A 15,818-nucleotide genomic window follows, 5' to 3' on the forward strand; every position below is an offset into this window, starting at 1 on the left:
GGCTGTCTATGTCCCGCATCAATATAGACCAAAGTACAGAGGGTTAGGCTATGCTATTGTGCACCTACCTGATGCATCAGAAGGTGCGAGGCCCTTGCTAAATTCTGTGCACAGACTTTGAGATCTATGCTTTAGACTGTATCTAAACCTGCTCCAACATGGACTGACATTCTGGCCTACTTTCAGCCGATGCGACTTGTCTGTCGCTGAACAGTCGCTTTTTATGTATTCAGCACCTATGTATAATGTTGTAAAAATGCTCTAGAAGCTAAAGTCGCAGAAATGTCACACATATTTGGCCTGCAACTTTCTGTGCGACAAATTCAGACAGGAAAAATCAGTATAAATCCTTAGAAAATTATCCCCCAGTGTCTCCATCTGCTGGCGGTATTGAATAAGCATTGCTGCACTGATGGGGTATGCATTAGACGAAAAAAAAGAAGAAAAAGAAGAATAATACGCCCAGAAAAGAGGCGAAAAGGAGAAAAACTTAAAAAAACGTGAAAAAAAAGTAAGAGGAAGAGAAGGGAAAAAAAGGTGGAAATGGGTTTAAAAGTGATTTCGGCGGAGAAATATATATATATATATATATATATATATATATATATATATATATGCGCACACACACACATAGATATAAACGTATTCTCCGTTGAGATATTGCAGCCGCTGCTGTGTCCAGGCCCAGGAGCCTTAGCACTGTGCTGTGATGTCACTCAATACCACTGACATCACTAGGTGTAAACAACATCTCTCCTTTGCTGTGTATGTGACTATGGAGCTGTTTGGTGATGTCGTCTATTACGGCCTTCATAGAAGCAACAGGAGATTGTTGCATCCATCTTGAACCCTCAGAACTACAGTGCTATGATGTCACTCACTTCCACAGGCCTTGCAGAGTGTAAACAACAACAACCCAGCTTTGTTGTGTATGTAACCAAAGGGATTTGTGATGTCACCTAGAACCTTCACAGCAGCGACAGCTTTATGAGGAGCATCAGCACTGCTCTGCCTGAGCAGAACCATCACCGCCATAGGTTGTCAAATAACCCGGATTTAACCCACACAGGTAAGTCCAATGGGGTGCAGGCATGTCCTCTATGCTTACAGCTTCCCGTGGGTGTTGGTTTGATACCGTTTGGGGACAGCCAAGGAGGCATCTGCAGGCAACAAAGGTAGGTGTGTGCTTGTGTGTGTGTTTCCTATGCAGATCCTAAGCCCAGTGTCACATGCAAGTAGGAGGAGTAAGAAGGGTTCCTGGCAAATCCGGGTTATGGATTGCATTTAAAAAGGCCCCGTGGGAGTGCAATGGGCCCCTGTCTTGCTGCTTAGCAATAATGGTATGGGTTTAGGTTCTGCTGTGTGTACTGGTGGTTGACTGCCCCCCAGCCCAGAGTGTGCATGGAAAATTGTCTGGCAGCCTCCCTGACAGCAAGCAGTGATAGTGCCCATGAAGGGGACCTTGTTGGGCCCGCCCCTTTCACAGTTATCGCTTCTCGGCCTTTTGGCTAAGATCAAGTGTAGTATCTGTTCTTATCAGTTTAATATCTGATACGTCCCCTATCTGGGGACCATATATTAAATGGATTTTTGAGAACGGGGGCCGATTTCGAAGCTTGCTTCCGTCGCCCTATGCATTGACCCGATATGGCAGTATCTTTGGGTACAGTGCACCACCCCCTTACAGGGTTAAAAAGAAAGATTCCTACTTTCATTGCTACCTGCTTGCTGGCTAGCCAGCTAGCCAGCCCTGTGGGCCTTGCTGCTGCTGCAGCCAAAAAACAAAAGGTGGTGCTGCTGCTGCTTCTGCTGCTTCTGCTTCTGCTTGTGTCTGGCCCCTGTTGGAGCGTCCAGGCACAGGACTTCTGCTGCTGCTGCTGACTAAATGGCCTCCTTAATTGGATCATTTGAGTAGCCAGCACACCTGTGCAGGTAGGGCATGACATGATAGGCAGCTGCCTTGATAGCGGGTGGGTGCTGAATGTTCCTAATTGACAAAATAAGATTAATGCTTATGAAGAAATATAAAATCTCATCCCTTCCCCAATATCGCGCCACACCCCTACCCCTTAATTCCCTGGTTGAACGTGATGGACATATGTCTTTTTTCGACCGTACTAACTATGTAACTATGTAACATAACATGGGGGGGGTCTCCTGGCTGTTCACACAGGTGTGTCATTGCTGTACATTGACCATGCATTGCTTCTGTGGTATTGCAAAGGCAAAGACAAATGCTTCCAGCCATCCATTGCACTAATGGATTGGTCATCAGCTGGCTGTCTATGTCCCGCATCAATATAGACCAAAGTACAGAGGGTTAGGCTATGCTATTGTGCACCTACCTGATGCATCAGAAGGTGCGAGGCCCTTGCTAAATTCTGTGCACAGACTTTGAGATCTATGCTTTAGACTGTATCTAAACCTGCTCCAACATGGACTGACATTCTGGCCTACTTTCAGCCGATGCGACTTGTCTGTCGCTGAACAGTCGCTTTTTATGTATTCAGCACCTATGTATAATGTTGTAAAAATGCTCTAGAAGCTAAAGTCGCAGAAATGTCACACATATTTGGCCTGCAACTTTCTGTGCGACAAATTCAGACAGGAAAAATCAGTATAAATCCTTAGAAAATTATCCCCCAGTGTCTCCATCTGCTGGCGGTATTGAATAAGCATTGCTGCACTGATGGGGTATGCATTAGACGAAAAAAAAGAAGAAAAAGAAGAATAATACGCCCAGAAAAGAGGCGAAAAGGAGAAAAACGTAAAAAAACGTGAAAAAAAAGTAAGAGGAAGAGAAGGGAAAAAAAGGTGGAAATGGGTTTAAAAGTGATTTCGGCGGAGAAATATATATATATATATATATATATATATATATATATATATATATATATATATATATGCGCACACACACACATAGATATAAACGTATTCTCCGTTGAGATATTGCAGCCGCTGCTGTGTCCAGGCCCAGGAGCCTTAGCACTGTGCTGTGATGTCACTCAATACCACTGACATCACTAGGTGTAAACAACATCTCTCCTTTGCTGTGTATGTGACTATGGAGCTGTTTGGTGATGTCGTCTATTACGGCCTTCATAGAAGCAACAGGAGATTGTTGCATCCATCTTGAACCCTCAGAACTACAGTGCTATGATGTCACTCACTTCCACAGGCCTTGCAGAGTGTAAACAACAACAACCCAGCTTTGTTGTGTATGTAACCAAAGGGATTTGTGATGTCACCTAGAACCTTCACAGCAGCGACAGCTTTATGAGGAGCATCAGCACTGCTCTGCCTGAGCAGAACCATCACCGCCATAGGTTGTCAAATAACCCGGATTTAACCCACACAGGTAAGTCCAATGGGGTGCAGGCATGTCCTCTATGCTTACAGCTTCCCGTGGGTGTTGGTTTGATACCGTTTGGGGACAGCCAAGGAGGCATCTGCAGGCAACAAAGGTAGGTGTGTGCTTGTGTGTGTGTTTCCTATGCAGATCCTAAGCCCAGTGTCACATGCAAGTAGGAGGAGTAAGAAGGGTTCCTGGCAAATCCGGGTTATGGATTGCATTTAAAAAGGCCCCGTGGGAGTGCAATGGGCCCCTGTCTTGCTGCTTAGCAATAATGGTATGGGTTTAGGTTCTGCTGTGTGTACTGGTGGTTGACTGCCCCCCAGCCCAGAGTGTGCATGGAAAATTGTCTGGCAGCCTCCCTGACAGCAAGCAGTGATAGTGCCCATGAAGGGGACCTTGTTGGGCCCGCCCCTTTCACGGTTATCGCTTCTCGGCCTTTTGGCTAAGATCAAGTGTAGTATCTGTTCTTATCAGTTTAATATCTGATACGTCCCCTATCTGGGGACCATATATTAAATGGATTTTTGAGAACGGGGGCCGATTTCGAAGCTTGCTTCCGTCGCCCTATGCATTGACCCGATATGGCAGTATCTTCGGGTACAGTGCACCACCCCCTTACAGGGTTAAAAAGAAAGATTCCTACTTTCATTGCTACCTGCTTGCTGGCTAGCCAGCTAGCCAGCCCTGTGGGCCTTGCTGCTGCTGCAGCCAAAAAACAAAAGGTGGTGCTGCTGCTGCTTCTGCTGCTTCTGCTTCTGCTTGTGTCTGGCCCCTGTTGGAGCGTCCAGGCACAGGACTTCTGCTGCTGCTGACTAAATGGCCTCCTTAATTGGATCATTTGAGTAGCCAGCACACCTGTGCAGGTAGGGCATGACATGATAGGCAGCTGCCTTGATAGCGGGTGGGTGCTGAATGTTCCTAATTGACAAAATAAGATTAATGCTTATGAAGAAATATAAAATCTCATCCCTTCCCCAATATCGCGCCACACCCCTACCCCTTAATTCCCTGGTTGAACGTGATGGACATATGTCTTTTTTCGACCGTACTAACTATGTAACTATGTAACATAACATGGGGGGGGGGGGGGGTCTCCTGGCTGTTCACACAGGTGTGTCATTGCTGTACATTGACCATGCATTGCTTCTGTGGTATTGCAAAGGCAAAGACAAATGCTTCCAGCCATCCATTGCACTAATGGATTGGTCATCAGCTGGCTGTCTATGTCCCGCATCAATATAGACCAAAGTACAGAGGGTTAGGCTATGCTATTGTGCACCTACCTGATGCATCAGAAGGTGCGAGGCCCTTGCTAAATTCTGTGCACAGACTTTGAGATCTATGCTTTAGACTGTATCTAAACCTGCTCCAACATGGACTGACATTCTGGCCTACTTTCAGCCGATGCGACTTGTCTGTCGCTGAACAGTCGCTTTTTATGTATTCAGCACCTATGTATAATGTTGTAAAAATGCTCTAGAAGCTAAAGTCGCAGAAATGTCACACATATTTGGCCTGCAACTTTCTGTGCGACAAATTCAGACAGGAAAAATCAGTATAAATCCTTAGAAAATTATCCCCCAGTGTCTCCATCTGCTGGCGGTATTGAATAAGCATTGCTGCACTGATGGGGTATGCATTAGACGAAAAAAAAGAAGAAAAAGAAGAATAATACGCCCAGAAAAGAGGCAAAAAGGAGAAAAACGTAAAAAAACGTGAAAAAAAAGTAAGAGGAAGAGAAGGGAAAAAAAGGTGGAAATGGGTTTAAAAGTGATTTCGGCGGAGAAATATATATATATATATATATATATATATATATATATATATATATATGCGCACACACACACATAGATATAAACGTATTCTCCGTTGAGATATTGCAGCCGCTGCTGTGTCCAGGCCCAGGAGCCTTAGCACTGTGCTGTGATGTCACTCAATACCACTGACATCACTAGGTGTAAACAACATCTCTCCTTTGCTGTGTATGTGACTATGGAGCTGTTTGGTGATGTCGTCTATTACGGCCTTCATAGAAGCAACAGGAGATTGTTGCATCCATCTTGAACCCTCAGAACTACAGTGCTATGATGTCACTCACTTCCACAGGCCTTGCAGAGTGTAAACAACAACAACCCAGCTTTGTTGTGTATGTAACCAAAGGGATTTGTGATGTCACCTAGAACCTTCACAGCAGCGACAGCTTTATGAGGAGCATCAGCACTGCTCTGCCTGAGCAGAACCATCACCGCCATAGGTTGTCAAATAACCCGGATTTAACCCACACAGGTAAGTCCAATGGGGTGCAGGCATGTCCTCTATGCTTACAGCTTCCCGTGGGTGTTGGTTTGATACCGTTTGGGGACAGCCAAGGAGGCATCTGCAGGCAACAAAGGTAGGTGTGTGCTTGTGTGTGTGTTTCCTATGCAGATCCTAAGCCCAGTGTCACATGCAAGTAGGAGGAGTAAGAAGGGTTCCTGGCAAATCCGGGTTATGGATTGCATTTAAAAAGGCCCCGTGGGAGTGCAATGGGCCCCTGTCTTGCTGCTTAGCAATAATGGTATGGGTTTAGGTTCTGCTGTGTGTACTGGTGGTTGACTGCCCCCCAGCCCAGAGTGTGCATGGAAAATTGTCTGGCAGCCTCCCTGACAGCAAGCAGTGATAGTGCCCATGAAGGGGACCTTGTTGGGCCCGCCCCTTTCACGGTTATCGCTTCTCGGCCTTTTGGCTAAGATCAAGTGTAGTATCTGTTCTTATCAGTTTTCATGCTGGTGGGGATGGGTGCTGCATGGAGGATGCAGGTGTACCAGGGCTTTCCGGGGCTGGTTCTGAGGAATCAGCTCGACGGCTGCCCCGATGTGACCTGTTCCCTCCGGGTCTCGCCATGAGGCTGAGAGGGTCTAGAGCCGAGGTACTTTTGTGCCTCGGGGAGTGGTGACCCCGAGGTGCCGAAACTCACTGGGAGAATAGACTCACTGAGTTGAAGCACGGGCACCATAATCTCTTCACCTTGTGGCACTCACCTCTTGATTCCCGGCCTTCTGGCTAGGATCAGAGAAATTTTTATAGATCCGGCCGGATGTCCGGGCAGTATATCTGCACACATTCACTTATTTATTTCTTTTTTGTCTCACTGTGTCACTTTTTGCGTGTTGTGTGTTCACAGGATTTGTCAGGATGCGGTAGCCCTTCTGGGTGTCCCTCCTGGCGGTCTAGGGGAGGTGTGTGTGGCCATTAGGTTCCGCACCTCCCTGCAAACACCCCGGGTACTCCTGCTTTGGCAGGGTACCTACCGTAATCGGCTCTGCGGGCAGATACCTTGGCTAACGCCAAGGGGGATGCCGGGAGCATTTGTGGTCCCCTAGTAGCTTCGGCGAAAAGGGACATCGAACCTGGAACCTCGCAGGTACCTTTTGGTCCGGAGGCGAAGGGTAAGGTTTGTTGGGGGGCCTCTCTCCTATCGGAGAAGGGCTTGCGATAGACCGCATCCTTTGTGCACGTTTTTTTTAGTGTAACACGTTTGCACTTTTTCTTGCACTTTGGGTGAATCGAAAGCACGTTCCTCGGCTTTAGATAAAAAAAAAAAAAAAAAAAAAAAAATCTGTTCTTATCAGTTTAATATCTGATACGTCCCCTATCTGGGGACCATATATTAAATGGATTTTTGAGAACGGGGGCCGATTTCGAAGCTTGCTTCCGTCGCCGTATGCATTGACCCGATATGGCAGTATCTTCGGGTACAGTGCACCACCCCCTTACAGGGTTAAAAAGAAAGATTCCTACTTTCATTGCTACCTGCTTGCTGGCTAGCCAGCTAGCCAGCCCTGTGGGCCTTGCTGCTGCTGCAGCCAAAAAACAAAAGGTGGTGCTGCTGCTGCTTCTGCTGCTTCTGCTTCTGCTTGTGTCTGGCCCCTGTTGGAGCGTCCAGGCACAGGACTTCTGGACTTCAGGACTAAATGGCCTCCTTAATTGGATCATTTGAGTAGCCAGCACACCTGTGCAGGTAGGGCATGACATGATAGGCAGCTGCCTTGATAGCGGGTGGGTGCTGAATGTTCCTAATTGACAAAATAAGATTAATGCTTATGAAGAAATATAAAATCTCATCCCTTCCCCAATATCGCGCCACACCCCTACCCCTTAATTCCCTGGTTGAACGTGATGGACATATGTCTTTTTTCGACCGTACTAACTATGTAACTATGTAACATAACATGGGGGGGGGGGGGGGGGTCTCCTGGCTGTTCACACAGGTGTGTCATTGCTGTACATTGACCATGCATTGCTTCTGTGGTATTGCAAAGGCAAAGACAAATGCTTCCAGCCATCCATTGCACTAATGGATTGGTCATCAGCTGGCTGTCTATGTCCCGCATCAATATAGACCAAAGTACAGAGGGTTAGGCTATGCTATTGTGCACCTACCTGATGCATCAGAAGGTGCGAGGCCCTTGCTAAATTCTGTGCACAGACTTTGAGATCTATGCTTTAGACTGTATCTAAACCTGCTCCAACATGGACTGACATTCTGGCCTACTTTCAGCCGATGCGACTTGTCTGTCGCTGAACAGTCGCTTTTTATGTATTCAGCACCTATGTATAATGTTGTAAAAATGCTCTAGAAGCTAAAGTCGCAGAAATGTCACACATATTTGGCCTGCAACTTTCTGTGCGACAAATTCAGACAGGAAAAATCAGTATAAATCCTTAGAAAATTATCCCCCAGTGTCTCCATCTGCTGGCGGTATTGAATAAGCATTGCTGCACTGATGGGGTATGCATTAGACGAAAAAAAAGAAGAAAAAGAAGAATAATACGCCCAGAAAAGAGGCGAAAAGGAGAAAAACTTAAAAAAACGTGAAAAAAAAGTAAGAGGAAGAGAAGGGAAAAAAAGGTGGAAATGGGTTTAAAAGTGATTTCGGCGGAGAAATATATATATATATATATATATATATATATATATATATGCGCACACACACACATAGATATAAACGTATTCTCCGTTGAGATATTGCAGCCGCTGCTGTGTCCAGGCCCAGGAGCCTTAGCACTGTGCTGTGATGTCACTCAATACCACTGACATCACTAGGTGTAAACAACATCTCTCCTTTGCTGTGTATGTGACTATGGAGCTGTTTGGTGATGTCGTCTATTACGGCCTTCATAGAAGCAACAGGAGATTGTTGCATCCATCTTGAACCCTCAGAACTACAGTGCTATGATGTCACTCACTTCCACAGGCCTTGCAGAGTGTAAACAACAACAACCCAGCTTTGTTGTGTATGTAACCAAAGGGATTTGTGATGTCACCTAGAACCTTCACAGCAGCGACAGCTTTATGAGGAGCATCAGCACTGCTCTGCCTGAGCAGAACCATCACCGCCATAGGTTGTCAAATAACCCGGATTTAACCCACACAGGTAAGTCCAATGGGGTGCAGGCATGTCCTCTATGCTTACAGCTTCCCGTGGGTGTTGGTTTGATACCGTTTGGGGACAGCCAAGGAGGCATCTGCAGGCAACAAAGGTAGGTGTGTGCTTGTGTGTGTGTTTCCTATGCAGATCCTAAGCCCAGTGTCACATGCAAGTAGGAGGAGTAAGAAGGGTTCCTGGCAAATCCGGGTTATGGATTGCATTTAAAAAGGCCCCGTGGGAGTGCAATGGGCCCCTGTCTTGCTGCTTAGCAATAATGGTATGGGTTTAGGTTCTGCTGTGTGTACTGGTGGTTGACTGCCCCCCAGCCCAGAGTGTGCATGGAAAATTGTCTGGCAGCCTCCCTGACAGCAAGCAGTGATAGTGCCCATGAAGGGGACCTTGTTGGGCCCGCCCCTTTCACAGTTATCGCTTCTCGGCCTTTTGGCTAAGATCAAGTGTAGTATCTGTTCTTATCAGTTTAATATCTGATACGTCCCCTATCTGGGGACCATATATTAAATGGATTTTTGAGAACGGGGGCCGATTTCGAAGCTTGCTTCCGTCGCCCTATGCATTGACCCGATATGGCAGTATCTTTGGGTACAGTGCACCACCCCCTTACAGGGTTAAAAAGAAAGATTCCTACTTTCATTGCTACCTGCTTGCTGGCTAGCCAGCTAGCCAGCCCTGTGGGCCTTGCTGCTGCTGCAGCCAAAAAACAAAAGGTGGTGCTGCTGCTGCTTCTGCTGCTTCTGCTTCTGCTTGTGTCTGGCCCCTGTTGGAGCGTCCAGGCACAGGACTTCTGCTGCTGCTGCTGACTAAATGGCCTCCTTAATTGGATCATTTGAGTAGCCAGCACACCTGTGCAGGTAGGGCATGACATGATAGGCAGCTGCCTTGATAGCGGGTGGGTGCTGAATGTTCCTAATTGACAAAATAAGATTAATGCTTATGAAGAAATATAAAATCTCATCCCTTCCCCAATATCGCGCCACACCCCTACCCCTTAATTCCCTGGTTGGACGTGATGGACATATGTCTTTTTTCGACCGTACTAACTATGTAACTATGTAACATAACATGGGGGGGGGGGGGGTCTCCTGGCTGTTCACACAGGTGTGTCATTGCTGTACATTGACCATGCATTGCTTCTGTGGTATTGCAAAGGCAAAGACAAATGCTTCCAGCCATCCATTGCACTAATGGATTGGTCATCAGCTGGCTGTCTATGTCCCGCATCAATATAGACCAAAGTACAGAGGGTTAGGCTATGCTATTGTGCACCTACCTGATGCATCAGAAGGTGCGAGGCCCTTGCTAAATTCTGTGCACAGACTTTGAGATCTATGCTTTAGACTGTATCTAAACCTGCTCCAACATGGACTGACATTCTGGCCTACTTTCAGCCGATGCGACTTGTCTGTCGCTGAACAGTCGCTTTTTATGTATTCAGCACCTATGTATAATGTTGTAAAAATGCTCTAGAAGCTAAAGTCGCAGAAATGTCACACATATTTGGCCTGCAACTTTCTGTGCGACAAATTCAGACAGGAAAAATCAGTATAAATCCTTAGAAAATTATCCCCCAGTGTCTCCATCTGCTGGCGGTATTGAATAAGCATTGCTGCACTGATGGGGTATGCATTAGACGAAAAAAAAGAAGAAAAAGAAGAATAATACGCCCAGAAAAGAGGCGAAAAGGAGAAAAACGTAAAAAAACGTGAAAAAAAAGTAAGAGGAAGAGAAGGGAAAAAAAGGTGGAAATGGGTTTAAAAGTGATTTCGGCGGAGAAATATATATATATATATATATATATATATATATATATATATATATATGCGCACACACACACATAGATATAAACGTATTCTCCGTTGAGATATTGCAGCCGCTGCTGTGTCCAGGCCCAGGAGCCTTAGCACTGTGCTGTGATGTCACTCAATACCACTGACATCACTAGGTGTAAACAACATCTCTCCTTTGCTGTGTATGTGACTATGGAGCTGTTTGGTGATGTCGTCTATTACGGCCTTCATAGAAGCAACAGGAGATTGTTGCATCCATCTTGAACCCTCAGAACTACAGTGCTATGATGTCACTCACTTCCACAGGCCTTGCAGAGTGTAAACAACAACAACCCAGCTTTGTTGTGTATGTAACCAAAGGGATTTGTGATGTCACCTAGAACCTTCACAGCAGCGACAGCTTTATGAGGAGCATCAGCACTGCTCTGCCTGAGCAGAACCATCACCGCCATAGGTTGTCAAATAACCCGGATTTAACCCACACAGGTAAGTCCAATGGGGTGCAGGCATGTCCTCTATGCTTACAGCTTCCCGTGGGTGTTGGTTTGATACCGTTTGGGGACAGCCAAGGAGGCATCTGCAGGCAACAAAGGTAGGTGTGTGCTTGTGTGTGTGTTTCCTATGCAGATCCTAAGCCCAGTGTCACATGCAAGTAGGAGGAGTAAGAAGGGTTCCTGGCAAATCCGGGTTATGGATTGCATTTAAAAAGGCCCCGTGGGAGTGCAATGGGCCCCTGTCTTGCTGCTTAGCAATAATGGTATGGGTTTAGGTTCTGCTGTGTGTACTGGTGGTTGACTGCCCCCCAGCCCAGAGTGTGCATGGAAAATTGTCTGGCAGCCTCCCTGACAGCAAGCAGTGATAGTGCCCATGAAGGGGACCTTGTTGGGCCCGCCCCTTTCACGGTTATCGCTTCTCGGCCTTTTGGCTAAGATCAAGTGTAGTATCTGTTCTTATCAGTTTAATATCTGATACGTCCCCTATCTGGGGACCATATATTAAATGGATTTTTGAGAACGGGGGCCGATTTCGAAGCTTGCTTCCGTCGCCCTATGCATTGACCCGATATGGCAGTATCTTCGGGTACAGTGCACCACCCCCTTACAGGGTTAAAAAGAAAGATTCCTACTTTCATTGCTACCTGCTTGCTGGCTAGCCAGCTAGCCAGCCCTGTGGGCCTTGCTGCTGCTGCAGCCAAAAAACAAAAGGTGGTGCTGCTGCTGCTTCTGCTGCTTCTGCTTGTGTCTGGCCCCTGTTGGAGCGTCCAGGCACAGGACTTCTGCTGCTGCTGACTAAATGGCCTCCTTAATTGGATCATTTGAGTAGCCAGCACACCTGTGCAGGTAGGGCATGACATGATAGGCAGCTGCCTTGATAGCGGGTGGGTGCTGAATGTTCCTAATTGACAAAATAAGATTAATGCTTATGAAGAAATATAAAATCTCATCCCTTCCCCAATATCGCGCCACACCCCTACCCCTTAATTCCCTGGTTGAACGTGATGGACATATGTCTTTTTTCGACCGTACTAACTATGTAACTATGTAACATAACATGGGGGGGGGGGGGGGGGGTCTCCTGGCTGTTCACACAGGTGTGTCATTGCTGTACATTGACCATGCATTGCTTCTGTGGTATTGCAAAGGCAAAGACAAATGCTTCCAGCCATCCATTGCACTAATGGATTGGTCATCAGCTGGCTGTCTATGTCCCGCATCAATATAGACCAAAGTACAGAGGGTTAGGCTATGCTATTGTGCACCTACCTGATGCATCAGAAGGTGCGAGGCCCTTGCTAAATTCTGTGCACAGACTTTGAGATCTATGCTTTAGACTGTATCTAAACCTGCTCCAACATGGACTGACATTCTGGCCTACTTTCAGCCGATGCGACTTGTCTGTCGCTGAACAGTCGCTTTTTATGTATTCAGCACCTATGTATAATGTTGTAAAAATGCTCTAGAAGCTAAAGTCGCAGAAATGTCACACATATTTGGCCTGCAACTTTCTGTGCGACAAATTCAGACAGGAAAAATCAGTATAAATCCTTAGAAAATTATCCCCCAGTGTCTCCATCTGCTGGCGGTATTGAATAAGCATTGCTGCACTGATGGGGTATGCATTAGACGAAAAAAAAGAAGAAAAAGAAGAATAATACGCCCAGAAAAGAGGCGAAAAGGAGAAAAACGTAAAAAAACGTGAAAAAAAAGTAAGAGGAAGAGAAGGGAAAAAAAGGTGGAAATGGGTTTAAAAGTGATTTCGGCGGAGAAATATATATATATATATATATATATATATATATATATATATATATATATGCGCACACACACACATAGATATAAACGTATTCTCCGTTGAGATATTGCAGCCGCTGCTGTGTCCAGGCCCAGGAGCCTTAGCACTGTGCTGTGATGTCACTCAATACCACTGACATCACTAGGTGTAAACAACATCTCTCCTTTGCTGTGTATGTGACTATGGAGCTGTTTGGTGATGTCGTCTATTACGGCCTTCATAGAAGCAACAGGAGATTGTTGCATCCATCTTGAACCCTCAGAACTACAGTGCTATGATGTCACTCACTTCCACAGGCCTTGCAGAGTGTAAACAACAACAACCCAGCTTTGTTGTGTATGTAACCAAAGGGATTTGTGATGTCACCTAGAACCTTCACAGCAGCGACAGCTTTATGAGGAGCATCAGCACTGCTCTGCCTGAGCAGAACCATCACCGCCATAGGTTGTCAAATAACCCGGATTTAACCCACACAGGTAAGTCCAATGGGGTGCAGGCATGTCCTCTATGCTTACAGCTTCCCGTGGGTGTTGGTTTGATACCGTTTGGGGACAGCCAAGGAGGCATCTGCAGGCAACAAAGGTAGGTGTGTGCTTGTGTGTGTGTTTCCTATGCAGATCCTAAGCCCAGTGTCACATGCAAGTAGGAGGAGTAAGAAGGGTTCCTGGCAAATCCGGGTTATGGATTGCATTTAAAAAGGCCCCGTGGGAGTGCAATGGGCCCCTGTCTTGCTGCTTAGCAATAATGGTATGGGTTTAGGTTCTGCTGTGTGTACTGGTGGTTGACTGCCCCCCAGCCCAGAGTGTGCATGGAAAATTGTCTGGCAGCCTCCCTGACAGCAAGCAGTGATAGTGCCCATGAAGGGGACCTTGTTGGGCCCGCCCCTTTCACGGTTATCGCTTCTCGGCCTTTTGGCTAAGATCAAGTGTAGTATCTGTTCTTATCAGTTTAATATCTGATACGTCCCCTATCTGGGGACCATATATTAAATGGATTTTTGAGAACGGGGGCCGATTTCGAAGCTTGCTTCCGTCGCCCTATGCATTGACCCGATATGGCAGTATCTTCGGGTACAGTGCACCACCCCCTTACAGGGTTAAAAAGAAAGATTCCTACTTTCATTGCTACCTGCTTGCTGGCTAGCCAGCTAGCCAGCCCTGTGGGCCTTGCTGCTGCTGCAGCCAAAAAACAAAAGGTGGTGCTTCTGCTGCTTCTGCTTCTGCTTGTGTCTGGCCCCTGTTGGAGCGTCCAGGCACAGGACTTCTGCTGCTGCTGACTAAATGGCCTCCTTAATTGGATCATTTGAGTAGCCAGCACACCTGTGCAGGTAGGGCATGACATGATAGGCAGCTGCCTTGATAGCGGGTGGGTGCTGAATGTTCCTAATTGACAAAATAAGATTAATGCTTATGAAGAAATATAAAATCTCATCCCTTCCCCAATATCGCGCCACACCCCTACCCCTTAATTCCCTGGTTGAACGTGATGGACATATGTCTTTTTTCGACCGTACTAACTATGTAACTATGTAACATAACATGGGGGGGGGGGGGGGGGGTCTCCTGGCTGTTCACACAGGTGTGTCATTGCTGTACATTGACCATGCATTGCTTCTGTGGTATTGCAAAGGCAAAGACAAATGCTTCCAGCCATCCATTGCACTAATGGATTGGTCATCAGCTGGCTGTCTATGTCCCGCATCAATATAGACCAAAGTACAGAGGGTTAGGCTATGCTATTGTGCACCTACCTGATGCATCAGAAGGTGCGAGGCCCTTGCTAAATTCTGTGCACAGACTTTGAGATCTATGCTTTAGACTGTATCTAAACCTGCTCCAACATGGACTGACATTCTGGCCTACTTTCAGCCGATGCGACTTGTCTGTCGCTGAACAGTCGCTTTTTATGTATTCAGCACCTATGTATAATGTTGTAAAAATGCTCTAGAAGCTAAAGTCGCAGAAATGTCACACATATTTGGCCTGCAACTTTCTGTGCGACAAATTCAGACAGGAAAAATCAGTATAAATCCTTAGAAAATTATCCCCCAGTGTCTCCATCTGCTGGCGGTATTGAATAAGCATTGCTGCACTGATGGGGTATGCATTAGACGAAAAAAAAGAAGAAAAAGAAGAATAATACGCCCAGAAAAGAGGCGAAAAGGAGAAAAACGTAAAAAAACGTGAAAAAAAAGTAAGAGGAAGAGAAGGGAAAAAAAGGTGGAAATGGGTTTAAAAGTGATTTCGGCGGAGAAATATATATATATATATATATATATATATATATATATATATATATATATATATATATATATGCGCACACACACACATAGATATAAACGTATTCTCCGTTGAGATATTGCAGCCGCTGCTGTGTCCAGGCCCAGGAGCCTTAGCACTGTGCTGTGATGTCACTCAATACCACTGACATCACTAGGTGTAAACAACATCTCTCCTTTGCTGTGTATGTGACTATGGAGCTGTTTGGTGATGTCGTCTATTACGGCCTTCATAGAAGCAACAGGAGATTGTTGCATCCATCTTGAACCCTCAGAACTACAGTGCTATGATGTCACTCACTTCCACAGGCCTTGCAGAGTGTAAACAACAACAACCCAGCTTTGTTGTGTATGTAACCAAAGGGATTTGTGATGTCACCTAGAACCTTCACAGCAGCGACAGCTTTATGAGGAGCATCAGCACTGCTCTGCCTGAGCAGAACCATCACCGCCATAGGTTGTCAAATAACCCGGATTTAACCCACACAGGTAAGTCCAATGGGGTGCAGGCATGTCCTCTATGCTTACAGCTTCCCGTGGGTGTTGGTTTGATACCGTTTGGGGACAGCCAAGGAGGCATCTGCAGGCAACAAAGGTAGGTGTGTGCTTGTGTGTGTGTTTCCTATGCAGATCCTAAGCCCAGTGTCACATGCAAGTAGGAGGAGTAAGAAGGGTTC

General features: G+C 46.2%; 6 non-coding genes and 1 pseudogene across 6 annotated transcripts; all 7 read left to right on the forward strand.

The window, feature by feature from the left end:
- The first annotated feature begins 1,488 nt into the window (after positions 1–1,488).
- Positions 1,489–1,679, forward strand: LOC130347365 (U2 spliceosomal RNA). Its single transcript, XR_008885313.1, has one exon. It is a non-coding gene; the product is annotated as a U2 spliceosomal RNA (small nuclear RNA).
- Positions 1,680–3,777: 2,098 nt separating this feature from the next.
- Positions 3,778–3,968, forward strand: LOC130347329 (U2 spliceosomal RNA). The gene has a single exon (XR_008885280.1). It is a non-coding gene; the product is annotated as a U2 spliceosomal RNA (small nuclear RNA).
- A 2,092-nt stretch (positions 3,969–6,060) lies between these two features.
- On the forward strand, positions 6,061–6,220 carry LOC130347314 (U2 spliceosomal RNA; annotated as a pseudogene).
- A 694-nt stretch (positions 6,221–6,914) lies between these two features.
- LOC130347313 (U2 spliceosomal RNA) lies at positions 6,915–7,105 on the forward strand. Its single transcript, XR_008885270.1, has one exon. It is a non-coding gene; the product is annotated as a U2 spliceosomal RNA (small nuclear RNA).
- A 2,086-nt stretch (positions 7,106–9,191) lies between these two features.
- On the forward strand, positions 9,192–9,382 carry LOC130347367 (U2 spliceosomal RNA). The gene has a single exon (XR_008885315.1). It is a non-coding gene; the product is annotated as a U2 spliceosomal RNA (small nuclear RNA).
- Positions 9,383–11,476: 2,094 nt separating this feature from the next.
- Positions 11,477–11,667, forward strand: LOC130347331 (U2 spliceosomal RNA). Its single transcript, XR_008885282.1, has one exon. It is a non-coding gene; the product is annotated as a U2 spliceosomal RNA (small nuclear RNA).
- Positions 11,668–13,758: 2,091 nt separating this feature from the next.
- LOC130347332 (U2 spliceosomal RNA) lies at positions 13,759–13,949 on the forward strand. Its single transcript, XR_008885283.1, has one exon. It is a non-coding gene; the product is annotated as a U2 spliceosomal RNA (small nuclear RNA).
- Positions 13,950–15,818: the final 1,869 nt, after the last annotated feature.

Source organism: Hyla sarda, unplaced genomic scaffold (genome assembly GCF_029499605.1).
Source record: "Hyla sarda isolate aHylSar1 unplaced genomic scaffold, aHylSar1.hap1 scaffold_834, whole genome shotgun sequence".
Lineage (NCBI taxonomy): Eukaryota > Metazoa > Chordata > Amphibia > Anura > Hylidae > Hyla > Hyla sarda.